General features: G+C 49.0%; 8 non-coding genes across 8 annotated transcripts; all 8 read left to right on the top strand.

The window, feature by feature from the left end:
- The first annotated feature begins 919 nt into the window (after positions 1–919).
- On the top strand, positions 920–991 carry trnam-cau (transfer RNA methionine (anticodon CAU)). Its single transcript has one exon. It is a non-coding gene; the product is annotated as a tRNA-Met (tRNA).
- Positions 992–3,644: 2,653 nt separating this feature from the next.
- Positions 3,645–3,716, top strand: trnam-cau (transfer RNA methionine (anticodon CAU)). Its single transcript has one exon. It is a non-coding gene; the product is annotated as a tRNA-Met (tRNA).
- Positions 3,717–6,386: 2,670 nt separating this feature from the next.
- Positions 6,387–6,458, top strand: trnam-cau (transfer RNA methionine (anticodon CAU)). The gene has a single exon. It is a non-coding gene; the product is annotated as a tRNA-Met (tRNA).
- A 2,669-nt stretch (positions 6,459–9,127) lies between these two features.
- On the top strand, positions 9,128–9,199 carry trnam-cau (transfer RNA methionine (anticodon CAU)). Its single transcript has one exon. It is a non-coding gene; the product is annotated as a tRNA-Met (tRNA).
- A 2,669-nt stretch (positions 9,200–11,868) lies between these two features.
- Positions 11,869–11,940, top strand: trnam-cau (transfer RNA methionine (anticodon CAU)). The gene has a single exon. It is a non-coding gene; the product is annotated as a tRNA-Met (tRNA).
- A 2,671-nt stretch (positions 11,941–14,611) lies between these two features.
- trnam-cau (transfer RNA methionine (anticodon CAU)) lies at positions 14,612–14,683 on the top strand. The gene has a single exon. It is a non-coding gene; the product is annotated as a tRNA-Met (tRNA).
- Positions 14,684–17,352: 2,669 nt separating this feature from the next.
- trnam-cau (transfer RNA methionine (anticodon CAU)) lies at positions 17,353–17,424 on the top strand. Its single transcript has one exon. It is a non-coding gene; the product is annotated as a tRNA-Met (tRNA).
- Positions 17,425–20,095: 2,671 nt separating this feature from the next.
- Positions 20,096–20,167, top strand: trnam-cau (transfer RNA methionine (anticodon CAU)). Its single transcript has one exon. It is a non-coding gene; the product is annotated as a tRNA-Met (tRNA).
- Positions 20,168–20,814: the final 647 nt, after the last annotated feature.

The following is a 20,814-nucleotide window of genomic DNA, read 5'->3' as shown; positions in this document are numbered from 1 at the left end:
AGAGGTCCCTGGTTCAAATCCCGGACGAGCCCGTGTTTTTTTTTAACTTGACTTGTGCAAAACTGCCTGATTAACTTTCTCAAAAAGCACCTTCGTGAAACCAGCGTGGGCTGCCTGGAGTACGAATGAGGCAGAAAACAGAGAAATGAAATGGTTGGAGATCGTGTTCAACAAGCTACTTGGATGCTGCCTGAACTGCTGTGCTCTTCCAGCACCACTAATCCAGAATCTGGTTTCCAGCATCTGCAGTCATTGTTTTTACCATAGTGCTCAACCGGTTGACGTGAGTGGTGCGGTGTTTGAGGAATGTCAGCAATCAAGGTAGATTGGAAAATTGGGACAGCTCTCCTCGGAGAACCGAACTTTTCCAAGTCATGAGGGACCTAGAAACAGGAAATAATGTTGTGAAAATGCTCCCACGCCTGAAAGGATCCATAACGATTCGGCAGAATTTTAAGTCACGAGGAAAAGAAGTAAAAGTGACATTAGGAAGAACGTTTTCGTACAGGGAGTGGTGAGGGTCAGTAAGTCCCTGTCTGACATTGACAAAGAGGAAGATTCAATGGACCCAAAAGGGAATTCGGTGGTCACGTTCAGATGTGCAGATTTCCGCTGAGAAGGTGAGAGAATGAAACGACTAGAGTCACACGTTTACTTAAGTGTAGAACCAGCAGAGCGAAGGTGGGCCGCAGAGCCTCCGTCTGCGCTGTGACACATGTTGTGATTCAGTGTGAAATCACAGTTCGACCGACAGAATGTGGGAATTTAGAAAAAAGTTTATATTTACACAGCCTCCATACGTCTGCGAAACAGCATATCACACGACAGCAGTGGAGGTCTTTGACATCAGGCTCGAAGGTGCCTGCAGCGTGCCAGACAACAGCCTGAAGTGTTCTGTGCAACCAGCTTACCAAGCGGCAGCAGAGTGGCGCAGCGGGAGCGTGCTGGGCCCATAACCCAGAGGTCGATGGATCGAAACCATCCTCTGCTATCGTTCACTGTCACCTTGATCTGCTTCCTTCAGCACGCTGCCTTTGCATCTACTTGCCGATATGTTCATATCGATCCACTCCATTCAAACGGCATGGGTTTTAGAGGTCTCAGTGGTATTCTGTTCTTGGTCGGTTTCCTCTGAATCGCAAAACCGGTTCTCTACGATGCTAATGAGCTGTTAAAGTTGAAACTCAGACATCGTCCCCCACTTTTTGGACGGATACCACCGATTGTGAATAACCTCAGAGAGAGAGAGAGAGACAAGTGACAGACAGTCGCCGTGGAATCCATGGGCTGAATGGCTTCTGTCTGCGCGAGAATGATGCTACGTGTTGCTGAGGGAGCAAAAATGGTTCATTTTTAACCGTCCCTTCCGTGTTGGACTGCCTGCAGTCCCTCAGCTCAGGGCGGTGGGGATGACTCTCAGTGAGTGAAGGTTTCACTCGGATTCTCTTCATCTGGGACACTTGGGGCTCAGATGTTAACTGCTGCGCGGTCGCAGCAAAGAAAGCGATGCCCGCTTTGCAATAGACTTTCTGTAAGATTGCTGCGTGAAGACGATTTCTGAACACCAAGCAGGCTGCACAACAATGTGAATTTACCTGGGCGAAGAGTCCTCGGTGTTCATTTCTCTCTGTCCTGCCAGCACAGCATCTTTCTGTCTCTCCGATAACAGACCTTTGGAGAAAGTTCACAATCAAAGTTGTTCATGTTCCCCGCATTAATGTAACTGACACCTCTCACCCCAAGAGTTTCAGAGAGAAAGAGGGAGAGAAAGCAGAAGAGCGAATGGACTCTTACCCTCCCCCAACCCTACATTCCCCCACCCCCCTCCCCCCAGAACAACGTGCAAGTAGAAATAAAATGGTTTAATTATCCGCCAGTGGAGATAGTCCAGTTCCTGGGGATGAGACAAACATCAGCCCCCCCGGGGACAGAATGACAAGCAGATGTTCTGGAAAGGCTTTGCTGCTTGCAATTCTTGCAGCAATGTGGAATGTACTTCACACTGAGCAAGTTTCAGCTGGCTCAGAGTCTCCAATGTTCATTGCTGTGTTTGCCGCCAGCTCAGAGAGAGAACAATAGGCAGGACGTAGGAGTGAATAACGATCCGCGTGAGAATGCGAATAACTGTTAATGGAGACTGTTAGTGGCTAACAATACGTCGTGTGTCATAGCAGACGAGGTGATAAACAGGAGTCTTTTGTGTGGTAGGGGTCAAGGACATGGGGGAGTTCAGGCCCTATAGTTATAGAACTCGATATTGAAGACCGGAGGGCTGTAAGGTCTCCAAGTGGAAAATGAGATGTTGTTCTTTCATCTGGAGCTCGAACACTGCTGCAAGCCTGAGACAGGGATGTTGGCCAGGGAACAGGGTGATGTGTTAAAGTGGCAGGCAACCGCAAGGTCAGGGCCTTGAGTTTCTGCGGGCAGAAGCGGGATGTTCTGCGAAGCAGTCACCCAGTTTATGCTTCATGCTACGTTGGGCAAACGACACTGTGAGCAGCGAATGCGGTGGAATGAAATAGCAGCAGGGAGACTGGATGAGAAGCAACTGTTCGGGAAAGTCTTTGCCGCTTGCAATTCTGAGAGCAATCTCAAATGTACTTCATACTGAGCATGTCTCAGGTCGCTCAAGAGGTCTGGGGCATTACTTACGCGCGTGCTTTCTGGCTCGTTGGTCTAGGCGTATGATTCTCGCTTAGGGTCTGTTCCTGCGCTGATTTGCGAGAGGTCCCGGGTTCAAATCCCGGACGAGCCCGTGTTTTTTTTTTAAACTTGACTTGTGCAAAACTGCCTGATTAACTTTCTCAAAAAGCACCTTCGTGAAACCAGCGTGGGCTGCCTGGAGTACGAATGAGGCAGAAAACAGAGAAATGAAATGGTTGGAGATCGTGTTCAACAAGCTACTTGGATGCTGCCTGAACTGCTGTGCTCTTCCAGCACCACTAATCCAGAATCTGGTTTCCAGCATCTGCAGTCATTGTTTTTACCATAGTGCTCAACCGGTTGACGTGAGTGGTGCGGTGTTTGAGGAATGTCAGCAATCAAGGTAGATTGGAAAATTGGGACAGCTCTCCTCGGAGAACCGAACTTTTCCAAGTCATGAGGGACCTAGAAACAGGAAATAATGTTGTGAAAATGCTCCCACGCCTGAAAGGATCCATAACGATTCGGCAGAATTTTAAGTCACGAGGAAAAGAAGTAAAAGTGACATTAGGAAGAACGTTTTCGTACAGGGAGTGGTGAGGGTCAGTAAGTCCCTGTCTGACATTGACAAAGAGGAAGATTCAATGGACCCAAAAGGGAATTCGGTGGTCACGTTCAGATGTGCAGATTTCCGCTGAGAAGGCGAGAGAATGAAACGAATAGAAACACACGTTTACTTAAGTGTAGAACCAGCAGAGCGAAGGTGGGCCGCAGAGCCTCCGTCTGCGCTGTGACACATGTTGTGATTCAGTGTGAAATCACAGTTCGACCGACAGAATGTGGGAATTTAGAAAAAAGTTTATATTTACACAGCCTCCATACGTCTGCGAAACAGCATATCACACGACAGCAGTGGAGGTCTTTGACATCAGGCTCGAAGGTGCCTGCAGCGTGCCAGACAACAGCCTGAAGTGTTCTGTGCAACCAGCTTACCAAGCGGCAGCAGAGTGGCGCAGCGGGAGCGTGCTGGGCCCATAACCCAGAGGTCGATGGATCGAAACCATCCTCTGCTATCGTTCACTGTCACCTTGATCTGCTTCCTTCAGCACGCTGCCTTTGCATCTACTTGCCGATATGTTCATATCGATCCACTCCATTCAAACGGCATGGGTTTTAGAGGTCTCAGTGGTATTCTGTTCTTGGTCGGTTTCCTCTGAACTGAATCGCAAAACCGGTTCTCTACGATGCTAATGAGCTGTTAAAGTTGAAACTCAGACATCGTCCCCCACTTTTTGGACGGATACCACCGATTGTGAATAACCTCAGAGAGAGAGAGAGAGACAAGTGACAGACAGTCGCCGTGGAATCCATGGGCTGAATGGCTTCTGTCTGCGCGAGAATGATGCTACGTGTTGCTGAGGGAGCAAAAATGGTTCATTTTTAACCGTCCCTTCCGTGTTGGACTGCCTGCAGTCCCTCAGCTCAGGGCGGTGGGGATGACTCTCAGTGAGTGAAGGTTTCACTCGGATTCTCTTCATCTGGGACACTTGGGGCTCAGATGTTAACTGCTGCGCGGTCGCAGCAAAGAAAGCGATGCCCGCTTTGCAATAGACTTTCTGTAAGATTGCTGCGTGAAGACGATTTCTGAACACCAAGCAGGCTGCACAACAATGTGAATTTACCTGGGCGAAGAGTCCTCGGTGTTCATTTCTCTCTGTCCTGCCAGCACAGCATCTTTCTGTCTCTCCGATAACAGACCTTTGGAGAAAGTTCACAATCAAAGTTGTTCATGTTCCCCGCATTAATGTAACTGACACCTCTCACCCCAAGAGTTTCAGAGAGAGAGAGAGAGAGAAAGAGGGAGAGAAAGCAGAAGAGCGAATGGACTCTTACCCTCCCCCAACCCTACATTCCCCCACCCCCCTCCCCCCAGAACAACGTGCAAGTAGAAATAAAATGGTTTAATTATCCGCCAGTGGAGATAGTCCAGTTCCTGGGGATGAGACAAACATCAGCCCCCCCGGGGACAGAATGACAAGCAGATGTTCTGGAAAGGCTTTGCTGCTTGCAATTCTTGCAGCAATGTGGAATGTACTTCACACTGAGCAAGTTTCAGCTGGCTCAGAGTCTCCAATGTTCATTGCTGTGTTTGCCGCCAGCTCAGAGAGAGAACAATAGGCAGGACGTAGGAGTGAATAACGATCCGCGTGAGAATGCGAATAACTGTTAATGGAGACTGTTAGTGGCTAACAATACGTCGTGTGTCATAGCAGACGAGGTGATAAACAGGAGTCTTTTGTGTGGTAGGGGTCAAGGACATGGGGGAGTTCAGGCCCTATAGTTATAGAACTCGATATTGAAGACCGGAGGGCTGTAAGGTCTCCAAGTGGAAAATGAGATGTTGTTCTTTCATCTGGAGCTCGAACACTGCTGCAAGCCTGAGACAGGGATGTTGGCCAGGGAACAGGGTGATGTGTTAAAGTGGCAGGCAACCGCAAGGTCAGGGCCTTGAGTTTCTGCGGGCAGAAGCGGGATGTTCTGCGAAGCAGTCACCCAGTTTATGCTTCATGCTACGTTGGGCAAACGACACTGTGAGCAGCGAATGCGGTGGAATGAAATAGCAGCAGGGAGACTGGATGAGAAGCAACTGTTCGGGAAAGTCTTTGCCGCTTGCAATTCTGAGAGCAATCTCAAATGTACTTCATACTGAGCATGTCTCAGGTCGCTCAAGAGGTCTGGGGCATTACTTACGCGCGTGCTTTCTGGCTCGTTGGTCTAGGCGTATGATTCTCGCTTAGGGTCTGTTCCTGCGCTGATTTGCGAGAGGTCCCGGGTTCAAATCCCGGACGAGCCCGTGTTTTTTTTTTAAACTTGACTTGTGCAAAACTGCCTGATTAACTTTCTCAAAAAGCACCTTCGTGAAACCAGCGTGGGCTGCCTGGAGTACGAATGAGGCAGAAAACAGAGAAATGAAATGGTTGGAGATCGTGTTCAACAAGCTACTTGGATGCTGCCTGAACTGCTGTGCTCTTCCAGCACCACTAATCCAGAATCTGGTTTCCAGCATCTGCAGTCATTGTTTTTACCATAGTGCTCAACCGGTTGACGTGAGTGGTGCGGTGTTTGAGGAATGTCAGCAATCAAGGTAGATTGGAAAATTGGGACAGCTCTCCTCGGAGAACCGAACTTTTCCAAGTCATGAGGGACCTAGAAACAGGAAATAATGTTGTGAAAATGCTCCCACGCCTGAAAGGATCCATAACGATTCGGCAGAATTTTAAGTCACGAGGAAAAGAAGTAAAAGTGACATTAGGAAGAACGTTTTCGTACAGGGAGTGGTGAGGGTCAGTAAGTCCCTGTCTGACATTGACAAAGAGGAAGATTCAATGGACCCAAAAGGGAATTCGGTGGTCACGTTCAGATGTGCAGATTTCCGCTGAGAAGGCGAGAGAATGAAACGAATAGAAACACACGTTTACTTAAGTGTAGAACCAGCAGAGCGAAGGTGGGCCGCAGAGCCTCCGTCTGCGCTGTGACACATGTTGTGATTCAGTGTGAAATCACAGTTCGACCGACAGAATGTGGGAATTTAGAAAAAAGTTTATATTTACACAGCCTCCATACGTCTGCGAAACAGCATATCACACGACAGCAGTGGAGGTCTTTGACATCAGGCTCGAAGGTGCCTGCAGCGTGCCAGACAACAGCCTGAAGTGTTCTGTGCAACCAGCTTACCAAGCGGCAGCAGAGTGGCGCAGCGGGAGCGTGCTGGGCCCATAACCCAGAGGTCGATGGATCGAAACCATCCTCTGCTATCGTTCACTGTCACCTTGATCTGCTTCCTTCAGCACGCTGCCTTTGCATCTACTTGCCGATATGTTCATATCGATCCACTCCATTCAAACGGCATGGGTTTTAGAGGTCTCAGTGGTATTCTGTTCTTGGTCGGTTTCCTCTGAACTGAATCGCAAAACCGGTTCTCTACGATGCTAATGAGCTGTTAAAGTTGAAACTCAGACATCGTCCCCCACTTTTTGGACGGATACCACCGATTGTGAATAACCTCAGAGAGAGAGAGAGAGACAAGTGACAGACAGTCGCCGTGGAATCCATGGGCTGAATGGCTTCTGTCTGCGCGAGAATGATGCTACGTGTTGCTGAGGGAGCAAAAATGGTTCATTTTTAACCGTCCCTTCCGTGTTGGACTGCCTGCAGTCCCTCAGCTCAGGGCGGTGGGGATGACTCTCAGTGAGTGAAGGTTTCACTCGGATTCTCTTCATCTGGGACACTTGGGGCTCAGATGTTAACTGCTGCGCGGTCGCAGCAAAGAAAGCGATGCCCGCTTTGCAATAGACTTTCTGTAAGATTGCTGCGTGAAGACGATTTCTGAACACCAAGCAGGCTGCACAACAATGTGAATTTACCTGGGCGAAGAGTCCTCGGTGTTCATTTCTCTCTGTCCTGCCAGCACAGCATCTTTCTGTCTCTCCGATAACAGACCTTTGGAGAAAGTTCACAATCAAAGTTGTTCATGTTCCCCGCATTAATGTAACTGACACCTCTCACCCCAAGAGTTTCAGAGAGAGAGAGAGAGAGAAAGAGGGAGAGAAAGCAGAAGAGCGAATGGACTCTTACCCTCCCCCAACCCTACATTCCCCCACCCCCCTCCCCCCAGAACAACGTGCAAGTAGAAATAAAATGGTTTAATTATCCGCCAGTGGAGATAGTCCAGTTCCTGGGGATGAGACAAACATCAGCCCCCCCGGGGACAGAATGACAAGCAGATGTTCTGGAAAGGCTTTGCTGCTTGCAATTCTTGCAGCAATGTGGAATGTACTTCACACTGAGCAAGTTTCAGCTGGCTCAGAGTCTCCAATGTTCATTGCTGTGTTTGCCGCCAGCTCAGAGAGAGAACAATAGGCAGGACGTAGGAGTGAATAACGATCCGCGTGAGAATGCGAATAACTGTTAATGGAGACTGTTAGTGGCTAACAATACGTCGTGTGTCATAGCAGACGAGGTGATAAACAGGAGTCTTTTGTGTGGTAGGGGTCAAGGACATGGGGGGGGTTCAGGCCCTATAGTTATAGAACTCGATATTGAAGACCGGAGGGCTGTAAGGTCTCCAAGTGGAAAATGAGATGTTGTTCTTTCATCTGGAGCTCGAACACTGCTGCAAGCCTGAGACAGGGATGTTGGCCAGGGAACAGGGTGATGTGTTAAAGTGGCAGACAACCGCAAGGTCAGGGCCTTGAGTTTCTGCGGGCAGAAGCGGGATGTTCTGCGAAGCAGTCACCCAGTTTATGCTTCATGCTACGTTGGGCAAACGACACTGTGAGCAGCGAATGCGGTGGAATGAAATAGCAGCAGGGAGACTGGATGAGAAGCAGCTGTTCGGGAAAGTCTTTGCCGCTTGCAATTCTGAGAGCAATCTCAAATGTATTTCATACTGAGCATGTCTCAGGTCGCTCAAGAGGTCTGGGGCATTTTCTGCGCGCGTGCTTTCTGGCTCGTTGGTCTAGGCGTATGATTCTCGTTAAGGGTCTGTTACTGCGCTGATTTGCGAGAGGTCCCTGGTTCAAATCCCGGACGAGCCCGTGTTTTTTTTTAACTTGACTTGTGCAAAACTGCCTGATTAACTTTCTCAAAAAGCACCTTCGTGAAACCAGCGTGGGCTGCCTGGAGTACGAATGAGGCAGAAAACAGAGAAATGAAATGGTTGGAGATCGTGTTCAACAAGCTACTTGGATGCTGCCTGAACTGCTGTGCTCTTCCAGCACCACTAATCCAGAATCTGGTTTCCAGCATCTGCAGTCATTGTTTTTACCATAGTGCTCAACCGGTTGACGTGAGTGGTGCGGTGTTTGAGGAATGTCAGCAATCAAGGTAGATTGGAAAATTGGGACAGCTCTCCTCGGAGAACCGAACTTTTCCAAGTCATGAGGGACCTAGAAACAGGAAATAATGTTGTGAAAATGCTCCCACGCCTGAAAGGATCCATAACGATTCGGCAGAATTTTAAGTCACGAGGAAAAGAAGTAAAAGTGACATTAGGAAGAACGTTTTCGTACAGGGAGTGGTGAGGGTCAGTAAGTCCCTGTCTGACATTGACAAAGAGGAAGATTCAATGGACCCAAAAGGGAATTCGGTGGTCACGTTCAGATGTGCAGATTTCCGCTGAGAAGGTGAGAGAATGAAACGACTAGAGTCACACGTTTACTTAAGTGTAGAACCAGCAGAGCGAAGGTGGGCCGCAGAGCCTCCGTCTGCGCTGTGACACATGTTGTGATTCAGTGTGAAATCACAGTTCGACCGACAGAATGTGGGAATTTAGAAAAAAGTTTATATTTACACAGCCTCCATACGTCTGCGAAACAGCATATCACACGACAGCAGTGGAGGTCTTTGACATCAGGCTCGAAGGTGCCTGCCGCGTGCCAGACAAAAGCCTGAAGTGTTCTGTGCAACCAGCTACCCAAGCGGCAGCAGAGTGGCGCAGCGGGAGCGTGCTGGGCCCATAACCCAGAGGTCGATGGATCGAAACCATCCTCTGCTATCGTTCACTGTCACCTTGATCTGCTTTCTTTAGCAAGCTGCCTCTGCATCTACTTGCCGATATGTTCATATCGATCCACTCCATTCAAACGGCATGGGTTTTAGAGGTCTCAGTGGTATTCTGTTCTTGGTCGGTTTCCTCTGAACTGAATCGCAAAACCGGTTCTCTACGATGCTAATGAGCTGTTAAAGTTGAAACTCAGACATCGTCCCCCACTTTTTGGACGGATACCACCGATTGTGAATAACCTCAGAGAGAGAGAGAGAGAGACAAGTGACAGACAGTCGCCGTGGAATCCATGGGCTGAATGGCTTCTGTCTGCGCGAGAATGATGCTACGTGTTGCTGAGGGAGCAAAAATGGTTCATTTTTAACCGTCCCTTCCGTGTTGGACTGCCTGCAGTCCCTCAGCTCAGGGCGGTGGGGATGACTCTCAGTGAGTGAAGGTTTCACACGGATTCTCTTCATCTGGGACACTTGGGGCTCAGATGTTAACTGCTGCGCGGTCGCAGCAAAGAAAGCGATGCCCGCTTTGCAATAGACTTTCTGTAAGATTGCTGCGTGAAGACGATTTCTGAACACCAAGCAGGCTGCACAACAATGTGAATTTACCTGGGCGAAGAGTCCTCGGTGTTCATTTCTCTCTGTCCTGCCAGCACAGCATCTTTCTGTCTCTCCGATAACAGACCTTTGGAGAAAGTTCACAATCAAAGTTGTTCATGTTCCCCGCATTAATGTAACTGACACCTCTCACCCCAAGAGTTTCAGAGAGAGAGATAGAGAAAGAGGGAGAGAAAGCAGAAGAGCGAATGGACTCTTACCCTCCCCCAACCCTACATTCCCCCACCCCCCTCCCCCCAGAACAACGTGCAAGTAGAAATAAAATGGTTTAATTATCCGCCAGTGGAGATAGTCCAGTTCCTGGGGATGAGACAAACATCAGCCCCCCCCGGGGACAGAATGACAAGCAGATGTTCTGGAAAGGCTTTGCTGCTTGCAATTCTTGCAGCAATGTGGAATGTACTTCACACTGAGCAAGTTTCAGCTGGCTCAGAGTCTCCAATGTTCATTGCTGTGTTTGCCGCCAGCTCAGAGAGAGAACAATAGGCAGGACGTAGGAGTGAATAACGATCCGCGTGAGAATGCGAATAACTGTTAATGGAGACTGTTAGTGGCTAACAATACGTCGTGTGTCATAGCAGACGAGGTGATAAACAGGAGTCTTTTGTGTGGTAGGGGTCAAGGACATGGGGGAGTTCAGGCCCTATAGTTATAGAACTCGATATTGAAGACCGGAGGGCTGTAAGGTCTCCAAGTGGAAAATGAGATGTTGTTCTTTCATCTGGAGCTCGAACACTGCTGCAAGCCTGAGACAGGGATGTTGGCCAGGGAACAGGGTGATGTGTTAAAGTGGCAGACAACCGCAAGGTCAGGGCCTTGAGTTTCTGCGGGCAGAAGCGGGATGTTCTGCGAAGCAGTCACCCAGTTTATGCTTCATGCTACGTTGGGCAAACGACACTGTGAGCGGAGAATGCGGTGGAATGAAATAGCAGCAGGGAGACTGGATGAGAAGCAGCTGTTCGGGAAAGTCTTTGCCGCTTGCAATTCTGAGAGCAATCTCAAATGTATTTCATACTGAGCATGTCTCAGGTCGCTCAAGAGGTCTGGGGCATTTTCTGCGCGCGTGCTTTCTGGCTCGTTGGTCTAGGCGTATGATTCTCGTTAAGGGTCTGTTACTGCGCTGATTTGCGAGAGGTCCCTGGTTCAAATCCCGGACGAGCCCGTGTTTTTTTTTAACTTGACTTGTGCAAAACTGCCTGATTAACTTTCTCAAAAAGCACCTTCGTGAAACCAGCGTGGGCTGCCTGGAGTACGAATGAGGCAGAAAACAGAGAAATGAAATGGTTGGAGATCGTGTTCAACAAGCTACTTGGATGCTGCCTGAACTGCTGTGCTCTTCCAGCACCACTAATCCAGAATCTGGTTTCCAGCATCTGCAGTCATTGTTTTTACCATAGTGCTCAACCGGTTGACGTGAGTGGTGCGGTGTTTGAGGAATGTCAGCAATCAAGGTAGATTGGAAAATTGGGACAGCTCTCCTCGGAGAACCGAACTTTTCCAAGTCATGAGGGACCTAGAAACAGGAAATAATGTTGTGAAAATGCTCCCACGCCTGAAAGGATCCATAACGATTCGGCAGAATTTTAAGTCACGAGGAAAAGAAGTAAAAGTGACATTAGGAAGAACGTTTTCGTACAGGGAGTGGTGAGGGTCAGTAAGTCCCTGTCTGACATTGACAAAGAGGAAGATTCAATGGACCCAAAAGGGAATTCGGTGGTCACGTTCAGATGTGCAGATTTCCGCTGAGAAGGTGAGAGAATGAAACGACTAGAGTCACACGTTTACTTAAGTGTAGAACCAGCAGAGCGAAGGTGGGCCGCAGAGCCTCCGTCTGCGCTGTGACACATGTTGTGATTCAGTGTGAAATCACAGTTCGACCGACAGAATGTGGGAATTTAGAAAAAAGTTTATATTTACACAGCCTCCATACGTCTGCGAAACAGCATATCACACGACAGCAGTGGAGGTCTTTGACATCAGGCTCGAAGGTGCCTGCCGCGTGCCAGACAAAAGCCTGAAGTGTTCTGTGCAACCAGCTACCCAAGCGGCAGCAGAGTGGCGCAGCGGGAGCGTGCTGGGCCCATAACCCAGAGGTCGATGGATCGAAACCATCCTCTGCTATCGTTCACTGTCACCTTGATCTGCTTTCTTTAGCAAGCTGCCTTTGCATCTACTTGCCGATATGTTCATATCGATCCACTCCATTCAAACGGCATGGGTTTTAGAGGTCTCAGTGGTATTCTGTTCTTGGTCGGTTTCCTCTGAACTGAATCGCAAAACCGGTTCTCTACGATGCTAATGAGCTGTTAAAGTTGAAACTCAGACATCGTCCCCCACTTTTTGGACGGATACCACCGATTGTGAATAACCTCAGAGAGAGAGAGAGAGAGACAAGTGACAGACAGTCGCCGTGGAATCCATGGGCTGAATGGCTTCTGTCTGCGCGAGAATGATGCTACGTGTTGCTGAGGGAGCAAAAATGGTTCATTTTTAACCGTCCCTTCCGTGTTGGACTGCCTGCAGTCCCTCAGCTCAGGGCGGTGGGGATGACTCTCAGTGAGTGAAGGTTTCACACGGATTCTCTTCATCTGGGACACTTGGGGCTCAGATGTTAACTGCTGCGCGGTCGCAGCAAAGAAAGCGATGCCCGCTTTGCAATAGACTTTCTGTAAGATTGCTGCGTGAAGACGATTTCTGAACACCAAGCAGGCTGCACAACAATGTGAATTTACCTGGGCGAAGAGTCCTCGGTGTTCATTTCTCTCTGTCCTGCCAGCACAGCATCTTTCTGTCTCTCCGATAACAGACCTTTGGAGAAAGTTCACAATCAAAGTTGTTCATGTTCCCCGCATTAATGTAACTGACACCTCTCACCCCAAGAGTTTCAGAGAGAGAGATAGAGAAAGAGGGAGAGAAAGCAGAAGAGCGAATGGACTCTTACCCTCCCCCAACCCTACATTCCCCCACCCCCCTCCCCCCAGAACAACGTGCAAGTAGAAATAAAATGGTTTAATTATCCGCCAGTGGAGATAGTCCAGTTCCTGGGGATGAGACAAACATCAGCCCCCCCCGGGGACAGAATGACAAGCAGATGTTCTGGAAAGGCTTTGCTGCTTGCAATTCTTGCAGCAATGTGGAATGTACTTCACACTGAGCAAGTTTCAGCTGGCTCAGAGTCTCCAATGTTCATTGCTGTGTTTGCCGCCAGCTCAGAGAGAGAACAATAGGCAGGACGTAGGAGTGAATAACGATCCGCGTGAGAATGCGAATAACTGTTAATGGAGACTGTTAGTGGCTAACAATACGTCGTGTGTCATAGCAGACGAGGTGATAAACAGGAGTCTTTTGTGTGGTAGGGGTCAAGGACATGGGGGAGTTCAGGCCCTATAGTTATAGAACTCGATATTGAAGACCGGAGGGCTGTAAGGTCTCCAAGTGGAAAATGAGATGTTGTTCTTTCATCTGGAGCTCGAACACTGCTGCAAGGCTGAGACAGGGATGTTGGCCAGGGAACAGGGTGATGTGTTAAAGTGGCAGGCAACCGCAAGGTCAGGGCCTTGAGTTTCTGCGGGCAGAAGCGGGATGTTCTGCGAAGCAGTCACCCAGTTTATGCTTCATGCTACGTTGGGCAAACGACACTGTGAGCAGCGAATGCGGTGGAATGAAATAGCAGCAGGGAGACTGGATGAGAGGCAACTGTTCGGGAAAGTCTTTGCCGCTTGCAATTCTGAGAGCAATCTCAAATGTACTTCATACTGAGCATGTCTCAGGTCGCTCAAGAGGTCTGGGGCATTACTTACGCGCGTGCTTTCTGGCTCGTTGGTCTAGGCGTATGATTCTCGCTTAGGGTCTGTTCCTGCGCTGATTTGCGAGAGGTCCCGGGTTCAAATCCCGGACGAGCCCGTGTTTTTGTTTTAAACTTGACTTGTGCAAAACTGCCTGATTAACTTTCTCAAAAAGCACCTTCGTGAAACCAGCGTGGGCTGCCTGGAGTACGAATGAGGCAGAAAACAGAGAAATGAAATGGTTGGAGATCGTGTTCAACAAGCTACTTGGATGCTGCCTGAACTGCTGTGCTCTTCCAGCACCACTAATCCAGAATCTGGTTTCCAGCATCTGCAGTCATTGTTTTTACCATAGTGCTCAACAGGTTGACGTGAGTGGTGCGGTGTTTGAGGAATGTCAGCAATCAAGGTAGATTGGAAAATTGGGACAGCTCTCCTCGGAGAACCGAACTTTTCCAAGTCATGAGGGACCTAGAAACAGGAAATAATGTTGTGAAAATGCTCCCACGCCTGAAAGGATCCATAACGATTCGGCAGAATTTTAAGTCACGAGGAAAAGAAGTAAAAGTGACATTAGGAAGAACGTTTTCGTACAGGGAGTGGTGAGGGTCAGTAAGTCCCTGTCTGACATTGACAAAGAGGAAGATTCAATGGACCCAAAAGGGAATTCGGTGGTCACGTTCAGATGTGCAGATTTCCGCTGAGAAGGTGAGAGAATGAAACGACTAGAGTCACACGTTTACTTAAGTGTAGAACCAGCAGAGCGAAGGTGGGCCGCAGAGCCTCCGTCTGCGCTGTGACACATGTTGTGATTCAGTGTGAAATCACAGTTCGACCGACAGAATGTGGGAATTTAGAAAAAAGTTTATATTTACACAGCCTCCATACGTCTGCGAAACAGCATATCACACGACAGCAGTGGAGGTCTTTGACATCAGGCTCGAAGGTGCCTGCCGCGTGCCAGACAAAAGCCTGAAGTGTTCTGTGCAACCAGCTACCCAAGCGGCAGCAGAGTGGCGCAGCGGGAGCGTGCTGGGCCCATAACCCAGAGGTCGATGGATCGAAACCATCCTCTGCTATCGTTCACTGTCACCTTGATCTGCTTTCTTTAGCAAGCTGCCTTTGCATCTACTTGCCGATATGTTCATATCGATCCACTCCATTCAAACGGCATGGGTTTTAGAGGTCTCAGTGGTATTCTGTTCTTGGTCGGTTTCCTCTGAACTGAATCGCAAAACCGGTTCTCTACGATGCTAATGAGCTGTTAAAGTTGAAACTCAGACATCGTCCCCCACTTTTTGGACGGATACCACCGATTGTGAATAACCTCAGAGAGAGAGAGAGAGAGACAAGTGACAGACAGTCGCCGTGGAATCCATGGGCTGAATGGCTTCTGTCTGCGCGAGAATGATGCTACGTGTTGCTGAGGGAGCAAAAATGGTTCATTTTTAACCGTCCCTTCCGTGTTGGACTGCCTGCAGTCCCTCAGCTCAGGGCGGTGGGGATGACTCTCAGTGAGTGAAGGTTTCACACGGATTCTCTTCATCTGGGACACTTGGGGCTCAGATGTTAACTGCTGCGCGGTCGCAGCAAAGAAAGCGATGCCCGCTTTGCAATAGACTTTCTGTAAGATTGCTGCGTGAAGACGATTTCTGAACACCAAGCAGGCTGCACAACAATGTGAATTTACCTGGGCGAAGAGTCCTCGGTGTTCATTTCTCTCTGTCCTGCCAGCACAGCATCTTTCTGTCTCTCCGATAACAGACCTTTGGAGAAAGTTCACAATCAAAGTTGTTCATGTTCCCCGCATTAATGTAACTGACACCTCTCACCCCAAGAGTTTCAGAGAGAGAGATAGAGAAAGAGGGAGAGAAAGCAGAAGAGCGAATGGACTCTTACCCTCCCCCAACCCTACATTCCCCCACCCCCCTCCCCCCAGAACAACGTGCAAGTAGAAATAAAATGGTTTAATTATCCGCCAGTGGAGATAGTCCAGTTCCTGGGGATGAGACAAACATCAGCCCCCCCCGGGGACAGAATGACAAGCAGATGTTCTGGAAAGGCTTTGCTGCTTGCAATTCTTGCAGCAATGTGGAATGTACTTCACACTGAGCAAGTTTCAGCTGGCTCAGAGTCTCCAATGTTCATTGCTGTGTTTGCCGCCAGCTCAGAGAGAGAACAATAGGCAGGACGTAGGAGTGAATAACGATCCGCGTGAGAATGCGAATAACTGTTAATGGAGACTGTTAGTGGCTAACAATACGTCGTGTGTCATAGCAGACGAGGTGATAAACAGGAGTCTTTTGTGTGGTAGGGGTCAAGGACATGGGGGAGTTCAGGCCCTATAGTTATAGAACTCGATATTGAAGACCGGAGGGCTGTAAGGTCTCCAAGTGGAAAATGAGATGTTGTTCTTTCATCTGGAGCTCGAACACTGCTGCAAGCCTGAGACAGGGATGTTGGCCAGGGAACAGGGTGATGTGTTAAAGTGGCAGACAACCGCAAGGTCAGGGCCTTGAGTTTCTGCGGGCAGAAGCGGGATGTTCTGCGAAGCAGTCACCCAGTTTATGCTTCATGCTACGTTGGGCAAACGACACTGTGAGCGGAGAATGCGGTGGAATGAAATAGCAGCAGGGAGACTGGATGAGAAGCAGCTGTTCGGGAAAGTCTTTGCCGCTTGCAATTCTGAGAGCAATCTCAAATGTATTTCATACTGAGCATGTCTCAGGTCGCTCAAGAGGTCTGGGGCATTTTCTGCGCGCGTGCTTTCTGGCTCGTTGGTCTAGGCGTATGATTCTCGTTAAGGGTCTGTTACTGCGCTGATTTGCGAGAGGTCCCTGGTTCAAATCCCGGACGAGCCCGTGTTTTTTTTTAACTTGACTTGTGCAAAACTGCCTGATTAACTTTCTCAAAAAGCACCTTCGTGAAACCAGCGTGGGCTGCCTGGAGTACGAATGAGGCAGAAAACAGAGAAATGAAATGGTTGGAGATCGTGTTCAACAAGCTACTTGGATGCTGCCTGAACTGCTGTGCTCTTCCAGCACCACTAATCCAGAATCTGGTTTCCAGCATCTGCAGTCATTGTTTTTACCATAGTGCTCAACCGGTTGACGTGAGTGGTGCGGTGTTTGAGGAATGTCAGCAATCAAGGTAGATTGGAAAATTGGGACAGCTCTCCTCGGAGAACCGAACTTTTCCAAGTCATGAGGGACCTAGAAACAGGAAATAATGTTGTGAAAATGCTCCCACGCCTGAAAGGATCCATAACGATTCGGCAGAATTTTAAGTCACGAGGAAAAGAAGTAAAAGTGACATTAGGAAGAACGTTTTCGTACAGGGAGTGGTGAGGGTCAGTAAGTCCCTGTCTGACATTGACAAAGAGGAAGATTCAATGGACCCAAAAGGGAATTCGGTGGTCACGTTCAGATGTGCAGATTTCCGCTGAGAAGGTGAGAGAATGAAACGACTAGAGTCACACGTTTACTTAAGTGTAGAACCAGCAGAGCGAAGGTGGGCCGCAGAGCCTCCGTCTGCGCTGTGACACATGTTGTGATTCAGTGTGAAATCACAGTTCGACCGACAGAATGTGGGAATTTAGAAAAAAGTTTATATTTACACAGCCTCCATACGTCTGCGAAACAGCATATCACACGACAGCAGTGGAGGTCTTTGACATCAGGCTCGAAGGTGCCTGCCGCGTGCCAGACAAAAGCCTGAAGTGTTCTGTGCAACCAGCTACCCAAGCGGCAGCAGAGTGGCGCAGCGGGAGCGTGCTGGGCCCATAACCCAGAGGTCGATGGATCGAAACCATCCTCTGCTATCGTTCACTGTCACCTTGATCTGCTTTCTTTAGCAAGCTGCCTTTGCATCTACTTGCCGATATGTTCATATCGATCCACTCCATTCAAACGGCATGGGTTTTAGAGGTCTCAGTGGTATTCTGTTCTTGGTCGGTTTCCTCTGAACTGAATCGCAAAACCGGTTCTCTACGATGCTAATGAGCTGTTAAAGTTGAAACTCAGACATCGTCCCCCACTTTTTGGACGGATACCACCGATTGTGAATAACCTCAGAGAGAGAGAGAGAGAGACAAGTGACAGACAGTCGCCGTGGAATCCATGGGCTGAATGGCTTCTGTCTGCGCGAGAATGATGCTACGTGTTGCTGAGGGAGCAAAAATGGTTCATTTTTAACCGTCCCTTCCGTGTTGGACTGCCTGCAGTCCCTCAGCTCAGGGCGGTGGGGATGACTCTCAGTGAGTGAAGGTTTCACACGGATTCTCTTCATCTGGGACACTTGGGGCTCAGATGTTAACTGCTGCGCGGTCGCAGCAAAGAAAGCGATGCCCGCTTTGCAATAGACTTTCTGTAAGATTGCTGCGTGAAGACGATTTCTGAACACCAAGCAGGCTGCACAACAATGTGAATTTACCTGGGCGAAGAGTCCTCGGTGTTCATTTCTCTCTGTCCTGCCAGCACAGCATCTTTCTGTCTCTCCGATAACAGACCTTTGGAGAAAGTTCACAATCAAAGTTGTTCATGTTCCCCGCATTAATGTAACTGACACCTCTCACCCCAAGAGTTTCAGAGAGAGAGATAGAGAAAGAGGGAGAGAAAGCAGAAGAGCGAATGGACTCTTACCCTCCCCCAACCCTACATTCCCCCACCCCCCTCCCCCCAGAACAACGTGCAAGTAGAAATAAAATGGTTTAATTATCCGCCAGTGGAGATAGTCCAGTTCCTGGGGATGAGACAAACATCAGCCCCCCCCGGGGACAGAATGACAAGCAGATGTTCTGGAAAGGCTTTGCTGCTTGCAATTCTTGCAGCAATGTGGAATGTACTTCACACTGAGCAAGTTTCAGCTGGCTCAGAGTCTCCAATGTTCATTGCTGTGTTTGCCGCCAGCTCAGAGAGAGAACAATAGGCAGGACGTAGGAGTGAATAACGATCCGCGTGAGAATGCGAATAACTGTTAATGGAGACTGTTAGTGGCTAACAATACGTCGTGTGTCATAGCAGACGAGGTGATAAACAGGAGTCTTTTGTGTGGTAGGGGTCAAGGACATGGGGGAGTTCAGGCCCTATAGTTATAGAACTCGATATTGAAGACCGGAGGGCTGTAAGGTCTCCAAGTGGAAAATGAGATGTTGTTCTTTCATCTGGAGCTCGAACACTGCTGCAAGCCTGAGACAGGGATGTTGGCCAGGGAACAGGGTGATGTGTTAAAGTGGCAGGCAACCGCAAGGTCAGGGCCTTGAGTTTCTGCGGGCAGAAGCGGGATGTTCTGCGAAGCAGTCACCCAGTTTATGCTTCATGCTACGTTGGGCAAACGACACTGTGAGCAGCGAATGCGGTGGAATGAAATAGCAGCAGGGAGACTGGATGAGAGGCAACTGTTCGGGAAAGTCTTTGCCGCTTGCAATTCTGAGAGCAATCTCAAATGTACTTCATACTGAGCATGTCTCAGGTCGCTCAAGAGGTCTGGGGCATTTTCTGCGCGCGTGCTTTCTGGCTCGTTGGTCTGGGCGTATGATTCTCGCTTCGGGTCTGTTCCTGCGCTGATTTGCGAGAGGTCCCGGGTTCAAATCCCGGACGAGCCCGTGTTTTTGTTTTAAACTTGACTTGTGCAAAACTGCCTGATTAACTTTCTCAAAAAGCACCTTCGTGAAACCAGCGTGGGCTGCCTGGAGTACGAATGAGGCAGAAAACAGAGAAATGAAATGGTTGGAGATCGTGTTCAACAAGCTACTTGGATGCTGCCTGAACTGCTGTGCTCTTCCAGCACCACTAATCCAGAATCTGGTTTCCAGCATCTGCAGTCATTGTTTTTACCATAGTGCTCAACCGGTTGACGTGAGTGGTGCGGTGTTTGAGGAATGTCAGCAATCAAGGTAGATTGGAAAATTGGGACAGCTCTCCTCGGAGAACCGAACTTTTCCAAGTCATGAGGGACCTAGAAACAGGAAATAATGTTGTGAAAATGCTCCCACGCCTGAAAGGATCCATAACGATTCGGCAGAATTTTAAGTCACGAGGAAAAGAAGTAAAAGTGACATTAGGAAGAACGTTTTCGTACAGGGAGTGGTGAGGGTCAGTAAGTCCCTGTCTGACATTGACAAAGAGGAAGATTCAATGGACCCAAAAGGGAATTCGGTGGTCACGTTCAGATGTGCAGATTTCCGCTGAGAAGGCGAGAGAATGAAACGACTAGAGTCACACGTTTACTTAAGTGTAGAACCAGCAGAGCGAAGGTGGGCCGCAGAGCCTCCGTCTGCGCTGTGACACATGTTGTGATTCAGTGTGAAATCACAGTTCGACCGACAGAATGTGGGAATTTAGAAAAAAGTTTATATTTACACAGCCTCCATACGTCTGCGAAACAGCATATCACACGACAGCAGTGGAGGTCTTTGACATCAGGCTCGAAGGTGCCTGCAGCGTGCCAGACAAAAGCCTGAAGTGTTCTGTGCAACCAGCTCACCAAGCGGCGGCAGAGTGGCGCAGCGGGAGCGTGCTGGGCCCATAACCCAGAGGTCGATGGATCGAAACCATCCTCTGCTATCGTTCACTGTCACCTTGATCTGCTTTCTTCAACAAGCTGCCTTTGCATCTACTTGCCGATATGTTCATATCGATCCACTCCATTCAAACGGCATGGGTTTTAGAGGTCTCAGTGGTATTCTGTTCTTGGTCGGTTTCCTCTGAATCGCAAAACCGGTTCTCTACGATGCTAATGAGCTGTTAAAGTTGAAACTCAGACATCGTCCCCCACTTTTTGGACGGATACCACCGATTGTGAATAACCTCAGAGAGAGAGAGAGAGACAAGTGACAGACAGTCGCCGTGGAATCCATGGGCTGAATGGCTTCTGTCTGCGCGAGAATGATGCTACGTGTTGCTGAGGGAGCAAAAATGGTTCATTTTTAACCGTCCCTTCCGTGTTGGACTGCCTGCAGTCCCTCAGCTCAGGGCGGTGGGGATGACTCTCAGTGAGTGAAGGTTTCACTCGGATTCTCTTCATCTGGGACACTTGGGGCTCAGATGTTAACTGCTGCGCGGTCGCAGCAAAGAAAGCGATGCCCGCTTTGCAATAGACTTTCTGTAAGATTGCTGCGTGAAGACGATTTCTGAACACCAAGCAGGCTGCACAACAATGTGAATTTACCTGGGCGAAGAGTCCTCGGTGTTCATTTCTCTCTGTCCTGCCA

The sequence above is a fragment of the Chiloscyllium punctatum genome, chromosome 36, assembly GCF_047496795.1.
Source record: "Chiloscyllium punctatum isolate Juve2018m chromosome 36, sChiPun1.3, whole genome shotgun sequence".
NCBI lineage: Eukaryota > Metazoa > Chordata > Chondrichthyes > Orectolobiformes > Hemiscylliidae > Chiloscyllium > Chiloscyllium punctatum.
The sequence above is the reverse complement of the archived record's forward strand: the minus strand, read 5'-3'. Positions and strand labels throughout refer to the sequence as shown.